Source organism: Diceros bicornis, chromosome 2, assembly GCF_020826845.1.
Source record: "Diceros bicornis minor isolate mBicDic1 chromosome 2, mDicBic1.mat.cur, whole genome shotgun sequence".
Taxonomy (NCBI): domain Eukaryota; kingdom Metazoa; phylum Chordata; class Mammalia; order Perissodactyla; family Rhinocerotidae; genus Diceros; species Diceros bicornis.
Window position 1 is genome coordinate 30,241,762 of NC_080741.1, and position 14,396 is coordinate 30,256,157.

A 14,396-nucleotide genomic window follows, 5' to 3' on the forward strand; every position below is an offset into this window, starting at 1 on the left:
TCACTGAAACCTCTTCAGTTCCCATAATCAAATCTTTGGATTCGAAAACCCAACTTCGAACCTCTGCAGAAAGACTCTATTAAAGGCCTTGTTGAGAATTTACTACCCCAGTGTGGAAAACCATAGGCAAAAATATTCTTCCCACCCAGGATGTGACTATGGCATTAGGAAGAACAGGCACATGACAGGCCTGTTGAGTGTCTGGTCTACTTTGTTCTTATCTAGGTAGAGGAACAACACAACTATGCCTTCAGTAGCACTAGTCTTTGCTGAGCATCTTCACTGTCTTGGAATGCCCTCACCCCAGTAGAACCTGTCACAACACTACTAATCTTTTAAGGCTCAGCTAAAACACTGCCTATAACAGGCAACCTTCCCCGGATCCTTTCAGCTGAACTCCTATTAGAAAACGTGTTGTGTTAGGTGGATAACACCCTCTGCGACTAACTTTGACAATCAAAGGTTAAAGAATTGTTCTAAGATGTTGTGTTCCTGCACAACTTTTCCACCAAGATGGAGCACGTTATAATACTTTTTAATAAAATTGTAGCCAGATTAGTAATGTACCACCTTGCTTTTTTTCTTCTTCCTTTCTGCCTCACTGCACTTTTTCTCTCACTCTCTCACTCTTGTTGCCCTGGGATTATATCTCCTATGAAGCCTTAGTATATGTAAAAATAAATAAATAAGTAAGAGGGGAATTTGCTTTTCCTGCTCAAAATCAACACTGAACATTATCACCTATTATAGTTACTGTCATAAATGTCTTGACTTTCTTGCGTTAATTCTAAGAGGCCAAAGTCCTGCCTCACTCATCGTATCTTCCACAGTGCCGTCTTTGCGCATAGAAACTGCTTGATCTGGAAACCTTGAATGATCAAATTGTCCATCTCTGCTTCCACCTCATATGACATATCGATGTATCCCAAAAGTCTTGGAAATATTTATCATGAATTCTTCCAAATCTCTCTATTTATTTACGTGAAATCAACTTCTTTGTCTTCAGAAAAGCAAGCCTGAAGTGAAAGTCAATGGAGATCTTAGGACATGCACAGAAATTAGACCCAAAAGTTATGCAAGGTGAGGTGCCTACAGAATAAGCCAAGTTTCGAGAAAAGTTCACAAGCTTAGTGCCAAGGACAGCAAGCACCAGTTAAGGCCCTTGCCTTCCCCCTGAGCTCCTAATTGTTTTGTGTTTAACTTGAGTCCTGGTTCTCTGACATCAAGCTCTTCAGTGACTTGGCTCCTTCTGCAGATATCACACTAAAAATAATGGACTTTGGAAAATAATCTTGGCACAGCCTTGTTTCTTTTTAAACATTTTTGATCAGATGTAGGGTTTTATAGTCATATTGTTTGTGAAATGCCTTTTCTGTACATTTTTATCATGGCAGTGTTTATGTTGCATGTCTAATTAGCTTCAACATACCAGATGAATTGTTTAAACCCGTCTGGCATGCTATAATTTTTCAAAGTTCTTCATCTGCTAAGAAAAATATATTTGTAAGGGTTTTAGATTTCAGGAATCAAAAGTCAATGATGGATCCTATTCACCATAGGAAATATTTCAAGGGAGGTAGAGGGTAGAACCAGTTGCCAGGCTAGCCAGGGGGAGAGGAGCAAGGCCCAAGACACTTCTACAATTCTAATTTGAGAATGAGTGCCAAGATCAACATTTCTTCCCCTTCCCACTCCCCTCCCCTTCCCCAAATTAAGGGAAACAAAATATGGAGCTGAGAAGTTGTTCACCATTACCAGCACTAGATATATTTGGGACAGAGAAAGCTCGAGGAAATGGTGGGCTCATGGGAGAAAGGATAGGACATGGGATTAGGGGTGCAAAAGATGGTGAGGTTGGAGAAGAGGAGGGATTGAAGCCAAGAAAGTAAAAAGCAGGGATCTAAAGACTGTGGCTCAATCAAGAGTCAAGTACTTGCCTGCTACCCATTTCTCAGTTTGACACATTCCTTCATCTTGACACGTTACTCTATCTTAACACATTAAACCTTGTTGATACCCAATTTCAAAAAATCTTACAAGTGGAAGGGGTCTTAGAGATGATCTAATCTCAGGTTCTCCTCTTCTCCCCAGAAAAGAGAAAAGTTCCAATCTCTTCCTTCTTTCAATCTCTGCTTGAACCCTTGTAGTAAACCCTTTCTATACCACTGTACACTGTGTGTGTGGGAGGCAGTATCTTTGTTGTCTAACAGCACCAATTGCAACTATAATTACAAACAACAATAGCGTATTTGTACAGCAGGTTACCATTTCGTGCTTTCCTGAGTATTATTGCGTTTGAACATCACAACAGCCCTATGAGATCCGATAGGAAGTTTTAGACTCAACTTGACAAGTAAAAAAACTCAACATCAAGAATTTTGTGACTTGCCCACATTAACTCATATATTAATAGCAAGAGCTAGGATTGATAGAGTCCTTATTATGTGCTGGGCATTGTGCTAAAGTGCTTTCCCTACATTAGTCTATTTAATCCTCACAAAAATACTATAAGTACTTTTATATCCTCATTTAAAAGGTGATGAAATTAAAAATCAGGGATGTAAAGTAATCCATCCAAGGACTCACAGGTAATAAGTAGAAGATTGAGGACTTATCTCAGGTTTGTCTGACTGATGTTCTAAGCCCCTGTGTTACAGTATTTCATCAAATCTAAGACGGCATCACTGTCAGACACGCCTTTATTTTATGTACCACTAAGAAAGAAAAAATACTAGCAATTAAACCATGGCACTAGGCTTTCTTATCCCTTAGAATTTTTGTTTTAACTTACTGAAAGAGTTCTTTTAGACTTAATTTTGACATAGATTTTTATCATATATCACTCTTAACCATATGTGAAAGGGCAAGTATAAGGGAAATGAATTGGTTAAGATGTTCCTAAATGTCTTTTGACTTAGATACTGACTCTTCTCAATTAGTTTTCGACTCAGAATCACCAATTATCTCCCCAAGAATATCATACTTTGTGTTGTCAAGAACATTGATGATACAGTATACCTTAAAATAATGCTCTTTTTTTGAGCACTGTTTTTCTCAGCGATTTTTTCCAAGCCTCTGATACCCACTCTGAAAGTTTTGAGGTGCACATATAGGCAGTGATGGCCGCATCACAGCAGCACCCTTGAGGCAGGAATTGTAAGCAAAAATATTAAAAAGGGAACAAATATGTGGTTTAGAATCAACGACGTGATTTACTGACTCCTTGTTTTAAGGCAGAGCTGAGAATAAATCCCAAGTATCTATTATGTCCCTTTAAGTTATCCAAAAAATTCACTCTATTCATAAAAGCCAGCCTTTCTTTTTTAACTTACACCCATTTTTTAAGATTTTGTTTTCTGTAACTATCCTTAATCCACAGGATTTTTTTCTACACAGTGGCCTTTTAATGATTCAAAGAAAGGCATCATGAAGATATGATAAAGAGAGTTTTGGGCGAGATAGACACACATACAGTTCTAAATACAAACTTGATCAGCACTGATGAAAAAAAAAATGTGTGTGAGTTGGGAGGAATGATTGGTGGAAAGATCATTTCCACTGAAACATTTAAGAAAAATGAGTATAAAATGTCATCAATATGTTGATCCAGCTGTGAAGTTAATTAAATATTACAATCCTGGTTGAACAAAAACAAAAACTGAGATTTCCTAGGGAGTACAGTTTTTGTTAAAAAAAAAAAAATAAGACACTTGCCATTATTTAAAAAAGCATTCCTTTCTTGCAGCAATTCCTGTCAATCTTGCTTTTTACTCTTTATTTTTATATTTTCTGTCTACTTGCAAAGGTAGAGGAGTAAACCAGTTGCCTAACATTTTGTTAACCAAACCTCTTTGGTCACCAACACTGTACAAATCATTAGTTTAGTAAAAACTATTGGTCATAATGAAAATGAGGAGATCTGGTAACATCTGAACTATTTTCTGAGCCAATGAAGAAATATTAAATGATACTTAGAAATTTAGAACTGTATGTTATGAAACCTTTTAACTGGTCAAAAATTCAAAAGTTTATCAGTGATACATCAGACATAGTAACATAGATGGAAATGGTGAAGATACAGGTTCTAGAGTCAGCCTGTCTGGTTTCAGTCCAGGTTTTGCTGCTTATAGGCTGTCACCTGGGTTACTTCCTTATCTTTTCTGTGCCTCTGTTCTTCAAGGATAGTCCAAGTACCTTCCTAACAGGTGTGTTGTGAGAATTAAATGAGCTAATACATGTAAAGTGTTGGAACATAGTAATCACTCAAAGGTATTAGCTAGTGTGATAATGTGGTAGTATATGTGGTTACTCTTTGTCAATAGAATATTTTATTTCCCTGAAAACTTGATTCTACACTCTTCCTTATAACAGAATATTCTACTTTAGGGGCAAAAAAAAAAAAAAAAGTGAGATTCACATTGAAATAGAATTGAATGATTTTTTTTATTGGATTTATGCTTTTTTTCCATCATCATATCCATCACAGAAGAATCAGAGTGTAGCTAGGGATGGATTCAACCTGAGCCATCACTGCCTTTCCTTGACTCTGAATCATAAAACCACCATCACATCTGAAGCTTTCTTGCTGTTACACAGACTTTTTCGCCATAAGTGGACTATTACCCTATGAACTCTAAAGTTACTGATGCTAAATGAAGATTAAACTCTGCTTTATGATGCTATTGCTTTAAAATAAGGTAGTGAGAATTTGGGACAGGCGTGATAAAGGTCCTTTGAAGCCCATCATTTCTTTCCTTTTTGATAGTCTAAGTTTTATAGACCTGGAAACATGCTTCTCATAATCCTCTAAAGCAGCACTGTCCAGAAAAACTTTCCGTGTGGCTGTTGAGTACTCAAAATATAGCTAGTGTAACTAGAGAACTGAATTTTTAATTTTTACTAACTTTTAATTTAAATAGATGTATGTGGCTAGTGACTACCATATTGGACAGCACAGCTCTAAAGCATTCTTTTTCACATCATTTCTATTTTCTTGGGAATCATAGAAATAATCCCACTTATCCGACATTTGATTTTTAGGAAAAGTAAGCATCCATCTGCTAGCTGAAAAACCAGAGGTAAGTAGGAAAAACCTAGAATGACAAATATTAGCCTATGCTGCAAATGATTCTTGGTGATGGCAAAGTGTTGTACTCAACACTTTCAGAATAGGTTGAGCCACGCTGGGACTCTTACCTAAACAACTGTGCATAAAATAAGACTGCAGGAAAAGCCAGAAACACATTGATGTCAACGAGAAAATATAGCTAAATGGTAGGGAAAAAAAAGAGCAAAAACTTTTTTAAAAGCAAATACTGCATTGTCATTTTTTTGGAACAGGCAGCAGTGTATGAAGCACAAATAAAAATGAAATAAAATTTTAAAAGTAGACAGTAGAACTATAAGGGCATATCGGTCTGGGGCCATTTACCAAGGTGGAAAGCTCAATCTAGGGCAAATTCCAGAGAATGTCACAGTATCATGGAGAGCATTCATAATGTTGAAACTAATTCGTCAAGAAAAAGCTTAAGTTATCTTTGAAAAATTCCATTTATAAAGAGAGTGAAGTATAAAATTTTAAATGTTTTATAAAAAGTGTTCTTAGCTGAGCCAACCTTCTTGGATTCAGCAGTCTTCGTTTCTGACTCCTCTTAGAGTATGAGAGTAACGTGCAGTCTAAAAACCCCAGAATATAAAGTATTTTTGGCCCACTAGTCCCTCAGCAGGCCAGGAAAATAGACTGAACCTTGACAGGCATGTGTCAATGACAGGAAGCTTTATCCAAAAGGCTTGTTGAAGGCTCTGTTGAAGACAATAGGTGCTAATTGAACTGCATGATTGATTCTAAACAAAAGCTGGGGTCAGGACACGTGTGAATAAGCTGTTGTCTGTATTTACGCTTTTATAAAAAAAGAAATTCCCTTAGTTTTCATTTAAGAGATGGTTGTATAAAATTCATATGTGGTCCCTCTTTGAATGGGTTTATGGCTTATTGTGAAAACTTCGCTGGTGTTTAATCTTAATTAGGGCATCTATTTTATATTTTGGTAAACATAACTCACAGAGCATGTTGGATTGGTTTATTTCATAAATAGCTGGATTTTTAGATGATTAGATTATTGCATGAAAATATAATACATGACTAATTAAATGACAGTGATTGAAATGGCCATAGAAGACCACAACAAAAGAACTAACACAAAGCTGCATATAACATGTGCCTCATACCTCCAATGAATAGTACACATAAAGGACAGTGTGCTGAACTGGGAAGAGAAGATGGTTTACTAGATGTAGTGGGACTGGATTTCAGTACTGAAGAGTGGGGAGAGTTTGGGGATGAAGAGAGAGGGCCTTGGAAGAACCTTCATGGTCTTAGACGTTGGGTTCAGAGAATATTGGGGGAAGGATTTGTGGTGTCCTTAGCAGATAGTTCAGTGGAGAAGTAGAGGGATATATATTTGGTGTGTTAGGTTGGGCTGAGATTGTTAATGGCATTGAATATTAATGTTGAGAGCACAAAAGAGCCAGCGCTTTCATTGCACCTAAATTGGTGAAAAAGAAAAAAAGTGTTAAGCAAGGAACAGCAGATGTATTTTGAACTGTGTAATCACTGAGGTGCTCAAACACTGCTTTCAGATGAAGGTACATTAGACTCAGACTTTTTAATGTAGACCAAAAGCCCTATTCTTTTCTCCAAACACTGAATATTTCTACCATTTTAAAGGATTTTTCACTGTAACTGAGTAGTATTTAAAAGAATGGGCTCATACAGCCAAAGAAAACAAGCTTTAAGAACTTAAAATCCAACGAATTTTGAATACAGTTGGAATGCTTATAAGTTCTCATTTCTTGCATAGGATATAGTTTGATATTGTAAGATGTTTTCTGTTTCAACAGAGAAATGAGACTTCAGTAAAGAATGTGATTTCTGTCCCCTTCTCCTTACCTTTAAAAAGCTTGGTAATGTTGAAGTTCAGGAATACTGGGTCAAAGTTACAGTCAGGCTTTGGTTTTGTTAGTTTGTTTATGAATATTTTGCAGTGACTTAGAAAAAAACAGTGAAATCAGTTTGGTCAGATATGAAGAAAGCAAAGAAGTTTTCAGTTTCAGTAGAAAATTTTTTTATTTTTCCATGTGGATGTTGAAGTAAGAAGAGCTTTAAAAATTGTAAACACATTCTTGTTGAATTTAACGGTGATTCTGTATTTCTGGTGGAAATTAATACCTTAGAGCAAGATTTACCAGACCTGTGAGTTCCTCTTAGCTGCAGCTTTGTTTATTGCCATTTAAATGACTGTTTAATAAGAAGCCATATACTCATGTTAATGTCCCACTGGCATTTTTAAAAGAATGTTGACCACAGAGTCCTCCCTTCTAGTCCCCAATTACCCCTGTCTTTTCGGCCCTCAACCATGATTGAGAGGCGGAACCATTTTGTAAGACCCGAAGGCAAGGGTTTGTTGAGTTTAAAAGAAGCTTCTGCTTTTGAAAGACTAGAACCCTCTGAAATAGCCATTGTCTACATAGAAGTAAAGGTACTCAAAACATCCTTTTCACCTAAGATCAAATTTGAGATCTCATTCAGAGGAGGCATGGTCAGGCAACTGAAGAGATAAAAGATTCTAGCAGAACACAAGTCGAGAAGGCTTTGTTTTGACTTCAGATGATATACCTTAGGGTTATAGGGAATTCCAGTCTTCGGGGAGCTACAGGCCTGCCTTTCAGGCAGTTCCCCCACATCTGGCATGGCCGAGAGTCAGGAGGTGATCGGAGACTGTCAGAGAATGCTCAAATCACAGTTGTGCACATGAAAGCAGACATACCCGTGAAGAAATGACTGAGAGTTAGCTGTTTATATCTTGCCTCTAGCTATATACATCCTTTTAAAAGCAGCAACATAATTGAAATATTAAAAAAAAAAAAAAAAATTCTTCCGTTTTCCAGGTTGAACATTGGTTCAAATAGGACAATGTACTCAGTCCCTGCCTCTGGTTTGTTGTACCCAGGGGCACAGGATAATGCAAAACAGAAAAATATTCAATTTGCATTACTTCTTACTGTTTCTATTTAAGCTTTAAGCCCCGTGTTCTAATTAACAGTGTGAGTCCTCATTCTCGATAGATTTGAGCATGAGAGAACATTTAAAAACAATATTCATTTCTAAGAAAAGAAAATCAAGGTGGATGTTCAAGATTATTTTATGTTATTATAGTTATTATTAATTATCTGTTGAGAAATCATCAACATAGATAATGTTTCTGCATAGATCACTATTTTTAACTATGGCCACATGTAAGCAAAAAAAAAAACTCATTAGTTTTAACCTTAACTTGACTCAATAGTATTAGAATTACTAATTAATAAGAACTCTATACCTAAAAAAAGTTTGTCTCTTTTATCATATGATCCTGTATAAGATATGAATCTTTTTTTTTTTTTTTATGAGGAAAATCAGCCCTGAGCTAACATCCATGCTAATCCTCCTCTTTTTGCTGAGGAAGACCGGCTCTGAGCTAACATCTATTGCCAATCCGCCTCCTTTTTTTTTTCCCCAAAGCCCCAGTAGATAGTTGTGTGTCATAGTTGCACATCCTTCTAGTTGCTGTATGTGGGACGTGGCCTCAGCATGGCCGGAGAAGCGGTGCGTCAGGTGCGCGCCCGGGATCCGAACCCGGGCAGCCAGTAGCGGAGCGCGCGCACTTAACCGCTAAGCCACAGGGCCGGCCCTAAGATATGATTCTTTAAGAAAGTCCAGAAACACTGTGGGATGAAATCCATAGTACTGGGAAACTGGTAAATGTTCTCAAAAGATATTTGCCTTTCCCTGGATAACTTTTGACACTGACAAATATACTTTCTGCCGGTATCTGAATTTAATATACTAGATGTGTGAGGATGGTACAAATAGAATCAACCCTAGATTCCTTTGGCTTGTTTTTAGCTTAACATTACATCTCTAGTGGTTGTCGAAGAAGCACCTGACCTATTTGTACTGACCCAATTCATTCACTTCCCAGGTGGCCACTAGTAGGTAGAATGATCTGCCAATTTCAGACTCTTTGGAGGGGCAGCATCCATTGAAATCCTGCCGCCCATTGTCTGGGAGTAACTAAAAGCCTTAGGACTATGACAGATTTAACCATTCAAATGGAAAGTCGAAAGGCTATCATTTCAATCCTGTGGTGGTAACTTCTTTCTATCATATCCTACTTTAGATATTTACCAGTTTAATCATGAATGATTTCCTGTATGTCTATATTCAAAGTGGGACTTTTAAAAATAAATCGTTATTTTCCTTATAGGGAAGCTTTCTATTTCCGGGAATCCTAAAGTGAGTCCTTTTTTAAGAGGTATATAGCCGGTTTGATAAATTCAGATTTTTATAAAATGAAGTTGCGTCTACAATAAATGAATTGTCTCCCTCACCTTCTGTGGGCAGCATAGTGACATGAAAATCAGGTGAGTGGGGTATATGTGTGTGACAGATTTGTGGGTTGTGAGGTTGGGCATTGGAAATACTAATATTTCTGATGACTTCCACATCAGGAATTCTTTCAGTCTTTCTACTCCAAGTGCAGTCTGAGGACCAGCAGCATTGGTTTCGTCTGGGAGATTGTTAGAAATGCAGAATCTCTGGCCCTAGAACACCTGGATCAGAATCTGCATTTTAACAAGATCCCCAAGTGGCTGGCATGAACATTAACGACTGAGAAGTTCTGCCTACAGCTTTATAAACTATGCCCAACACCAGCTCGTTTATCCCTCGCAATAATACTATAAGGAGAAGCTACGATCTCTCTGCCCTCCCTTCCCTTATTAGAGTTCTCTTCCAATGCAGGAAATCACTGCCAGTATTTTTTTAAACAGCACATTGACAGCATGTCTGGTGCATGGCCATTTGCCATCATCATTAGCTTGGGGCAAAGGTACCTTTGGGTTAACAGGTAGATGATATTTCTGCTTTCTGAAGAGGGAATGCTGCCTCCCAGAGAGCTGGTAGGAACTAAGAGCAGAGCATGACAGTAAGCCAACAGGCTGCAGTCCATAGCTGGCTGGTTTTTGCTCTACCTCAGTACCTGTGGTCAAGGGAGAAAATCGGGCCACTGAGGAATTATTAATAGAGTAATAATAGAACAAGCCAGAGCTATCTCTATGTCTAGGCCTTTGCTGCTTGGGTGGACCCAACTTCAAAGATAATGATATATACATGAAATATACATGATTTTTTACAAAAAATGTCATACCAGTGTTACAAATCTTCTGGACTGTTTCTGAAAGAGGAGTTGAATGCTGGGGCAGGCAGATAAATTGAGCTCTTAGCTGAGGGGCATTTATTCTGAGTAGAAGTTAGCCTGGAATATCCACTGATATTAGGTAAATTGTCTCTTGCCAATGAATTCTTTGCTCACTTTGCCATTCTGGAGTCTGTACTTAGACACACTCTCCCGACTCACCTAGCAGTCTCTTAGAGGTTATAATTTAGCTAGCAGCTGCTGACACATGGAGGCAGATTGAAGGAGGCAGCTAGTAAGCTTCTCTGACAGTGAAGGATGATGACGGAAGGTGAGTTGCTGAGGCACTTTAAGAATTGGATTTCCTGTGTAAATCCCAACTAGATTTACCCTTTGCCTGCTTTTTTTTCTTGAACATTTATAAAACCCCTCTAGTATGCAATTTAACCAATCTGTGTAATTTAGTTTGGCCTAGTCTTTAGATTTAGATCAAGCCCAACTAATTTAATCCATAATAATGCAGGCTCCATGAGGAGGCTCCCAAAGGTGTGTATCACATAAGCTCAGGTTAGAGTTGGGTCACCTGAGCACTTGGCCATCCTAACCAGAGCACTGTGCTCCTTGACCCTCCTCCTTAATCCAGGGTTGCCCAGAGAATGCCTTGTTAGCCTCTCTGAGTCTTTCTTTACCTTCCCTCCATTATAACACTGAACCTGAGTGACCCGGAACTGTCCCACCTTCAGACCTAGAAACAGTGTAACTCAGTGGATGCATTTGCTCACTTGGGAATTAGACTGCCACAGTCGACGTGCTGCCCTGGCCCTTGGAATTATATGACTTGAAGCATGTAGCTTCACTGCTTTGGGTCCTCACTTTCCTGATCTGTTAGATGGGCTGTTGTGAGAGTTGAGGTAATGCGTATAAGGTGCCTGGCACACAGCCTGGTACTAAGGGGAAAAAGCCTGGTGCTTAAAGCCCAGCAGTTGATCTAGAGATGTTCATTTCCTTTTTCCCCAGCTCTGAATGGAGGAAATCGCACTAGCGCACCTTCTGTGAAAGATATTCATAACCTTACAGCAGCCAAGGGTCCCAGAGGAGACATTTTTTGTAGGAACAAATTTTCCCTCCTCTTTATCTATCTACCTAGGTAGAATCACCTGTCACTGACAATCTTCAGTTCACACATTAAGCAGAATTTGTTGAGCAACTACTTATGCAAGGTTTCTAGTCTCGAGAATTAGATTACGTGCTGGGGTGATTTAACATAAGTTCCTGGAAAGCTACTACAAAGCAGAATATGGCAGGGAACTTAAAAATGGTACAGACCCAGTGCAGAGTAGATTTAGAATCAGCAAAAGAGGCTTCTTGAGGAAAGTGGTATTTGAACTGGGAATTGAATGGTGTGTTAGGATTTCAACCAGCAGAAATTGGGAAGGGTTTTCCGAAGAAATAAATGAGGCAAGCCAGGGTTAGTTGGCAAGAAGGAAAAGGAAGCTGTTTGGAAAGCATCTAATTAGCCCAGTTTGGTTTTTCCATTTGACTGGGAAAGAGAGTCTGCTAAATATACAGCAAAATTTGAATGTATCGTTGGAAGAGGGGGAATCCTCTGCTTTGCTTCTTCACCTTTCTGGGGCTCTGTGGTGCTATGAGAAATGGCAACCCAGTTCTTGCGACATCCCTTCCTTTTCTCTCCAGCCTTCATCATTGGCCAAATCTAGACTTTCTGAATTGTAACAACAGCTCTAGTCTTAGGTCCTTGGTTATTATCTATGCTTGTGACCTCACTTGGAAACCATTCAGATGAATAATGGTTTCCCCTTGGAATATAAAAGAGAGCTTGCCACCCTCTAGGAGAAAAGAGGACAGTCGTCCTTTCCTGGAATCCTGAGAGAGAGAAGCATCGTGGAAGAGGTTCTAGAGTGGGACTGGGGATGGGCACTGCAAGGAAAGCTGTTCCCAATGTATAGAGTGGTGAGGGAGGAGGATAAGATCAGCAATGGATCAGAGACCAAATTTCTCTGGTTAAAGAATTCAGATCAAATCCACATTAAACATTAAAAAAAGAAAAAGCAGCAATGTGATATAGCAAGACCAAAAAAGGAAAAGCTTCGTTGACTAACTAGAACGCACTTCAAATAATACCTGGGTACCTGGCATAGTGCCAGGTGCTAAGCAGCTTGTCTTAACTGATGGGAACATTCGGTAGACCTAGTTCAGCTCTCCCATTGGTGAATAACACCATTATCAGCCTTACCAATGGCCTTGTATTTTAAATGTCTGGAAGGCATTGGTAACAAATACACCTAGAATGTGATTCCTGGCCAATATGGGCATGTGGCCAGGCATCTCAAGGCTATACAGGTCACTGAACAATAAACTAAACCAATGGAGGGATTTTGGTGGGTAGGATGACTCAGGACTCTGCTCACCCTTCGTTTACCTTGCCTGATTAGCGCTTTGGCATATAGTATGCCTAACTTCGGGGATATAAAATTTTGGAATACAGATTGATTAGAGACACATACAGACCTTTTGTGGCTTTTGTCCTTGCACCTAAGATGATGTGGGCTCTACTGTTAGTGGCAGATGATCCGGAAGCTACCCCCAAGGCCCTTTTGTGGGCTGGGTTATCTCAGCATATAATTTATATGTTTCAGTTGCTTTATGGGGCTCCCTGTAAAGCAAACTATTGACAATAAAATTGCTATTTTTGTCTTACCAGCCACTGCAAGGTCTTTGTTCCTCTGTGTCTAATGGCTGCATGTTCTTCTCTTCCAACTGCTTCGCAGTTCCCCTGACAAAAAGCCACAGCAAATGGGGATTCCAGAATAACGTTTAATCTTTACCAGCAAACTGTCTATCCTGCTGACCCCGTGGAAAACTAGGAACATATTGAATATATCATGGAACAAATTAAGGGTGTGAGGCTTAATGCAGCCAAGGAAGTGATCATAATGCCATATGTCTGGGAGCCTTGAGTGATTCTTAGAGCTCCAGCTTATAGAGTCAGTCATATTGAACATTGTAAATTTCAAAAAGAAAAAGAAATTGTACAGTTCAGCACTCACTATTTTTCAAGCTTCATAAAAGAATGAATCCTTTGCAGTTTGACTGCTCTAGTGGACGTTAGGTACAAGGAAAAAGACAAGTGATGGCTTAGATTGTCCAGACATCTCTCTGTCCTCCAGACTGACCATGGCTCTTTTTTTTTTTTTTTTTTGTGAGGAAGATCAGCCCTGAGCTAACATCCATGCTAATCCTCCTCTTTTTGCTGAGGAAGACCGGCTCTGAGCCAGCATCTATTGCCATTCCTCCTCCTTTTTTTTTTTCCCCAAAGCCCCAGTAGATAGTTCCATGTCATAGTTGCACATCCTTCTAGTTGCTGTATGTGGGACGCGGCCTCAGCATGGCCGGAGAAGCGGTTCGTTGGTGCGCGCCCGGGATCCGAACCCGGGCCGCCAGTAGCAGAGCGCGCACACTTAACCGCTAAGTGACCATGGCTCTTCTTACACCTCATCACAGAAGTCATGTCTAGGGGGTGTACTAATTAAATTAGAAAGGGACATACAGAGGTCCTGGAGTCAAATAGCCTGCGTTGAAATCCTGCCCTTGTCCTTTGCTAGCTCTGTGACCTCAGATGAGTTTCTCAACCTCTCAGATCTTCGGTTTCCTTATTGGTAAAATGAGGATTAAGGAGTTAATAGATGCAGAACACTCAGACCCATGTCTTGCATATGATGAGAGCTTATTGTTGTTGTAATTTGTTAACTACCCTTGATTGAGATGTTCAATGAGTTCAGGGCTTGGTAAACTTTTCCTGGAAAGATCCAGATGATAGTAAAATTTTGGGGTTTGTGGGCAATGTATGATCACTGTCAGCTGTTCAGCTCTGCTATGGTCAGGCAGAAAGCAGCCATAGAAAATATGTAAAGAAATAGATATGGCTGTGTACCAATAAAACTTTATTTAGAAAACAGGCAGAACACAGGATTTGGCCTCTAGGCCATAGTTTGACCCCTGAATTCTTTTGGCTGCCTCAACTCTTTGTCTAAGCTGTCATACTTACGTATGGTCTTCTATGCCAGAGCCCCTGCGTTTGTCAGCTCTGCACAATGGAACTGCCCGAGATGTTTTTAAAAATACTAATGCTGGGCTGCGTGC

General features: G+C 39.2%; 1 protein-coding gene across 7 annotated transcripts in view; it reads left to right on the forward strand.

Moving 5' to 3' along the window:
- Positions 1 to 14,396, forward strand: part of RARB (retinoic acid receptor beta) — an 824,831-nt gene that overhangs the window by 416,107 nt on the left and 394,328 nt on the right. The window contains exon 1 of one of the 7 annotated variants that reach the window (XM_058553929.1): positions 9,332 to 9,462. The exons of the other annotated variants lie outside the window; for them this stretch is intronic. The gene's annotated coding sequence lies outside the window, so the exon portion shown is untranslated. Of the gene's footprint in view, positions 1 to 9,331; positions 9,463 to 14,396 lie in introns of those variants that run through there. 7 annotated transcript variants of the gene reach the window in all.